Raw genomic sequence first — 628 nt, 5'->3', positions numbered from 1 at the left:
AATTGGGAGATTAGGATTGACATGTATACACTGATGTGTATAAAATGGATAACTAATAAGAACCTGCTGTATAAAAAATAAATAAAATAAAATTCAAAAAAAATATTGTGTTAATTTCTACTGTACAGCAAAGTGATTCAGTTATACATATATACACATACTTTTTCATATTCTTTTCCATTAGGGTTTATCACAGGATATTGAATATAGTTCCCCGTGCTATACAGTAGGACCCTGTTGTTTATCCATTCTGTATATAATAGTATGGGATGCCTTTTTTTTTTTTTTTTTTGGCCACGCCACAAGGTGAGGCATGTGGGATCTTAGTTCCCTGACCAGGGATCGAACCTGGGCCCCCTGCGGTGGAAGCGCAAAGCCCTAACCACTGGACCACCAGGGAATTCCCTGGGATGCCTCTTTTTAAGTAAATGTTAGATTTTGAGATAACTGTAGGTTCACATGCAAATATAAGAAATAATACAAAGAGATCACATGTACCCTTTACGAGTTTCCCCCAGTGGTTAACATCTTGCAAAACTATAGTATAGGGAGACACGAGAGGGAGGAGATATGGAGATATATGTATACATATAGCTAATTTACTTTGTTATACAGCAGAAACTAACAC

The 628-nt window shown here is 36.3% G+C and overlaps 1 non-coding gene across 1 annotated transcript; it reads right to left on the bottom strand.

Moving 5' to 3' along the window:
* Positions 1-327: 327 nt before the first annotated feature.
* On the bottom strand, positions 328-400 carry TRNAG-UCC (transfer RNA glycine (anticodon UCC)). Its single transcript has one exon. It is a non-coding gene; the product is annotated as a tRNA-Gly (tRNA).
* Positions 401-628: the final 228 nt, after the last annotated feature.

Source organism: Physeter macrocephalus, chromosome 19 (assembly GCF_002837175.3).
Source record: "Physeter macrocephalus isolate SW-GA chromosome 19, ASM283717v5, whole genome shotgun sequence".
NCBI lineage: Eukaryota > Metazoa > Chordata > Mammalia > Artiodactyla > Physeteridae > Physeter > Physeter macrocephalus.
This window is presented reverse-complemented; position numbering and strand designations above follow the sequence as displayed.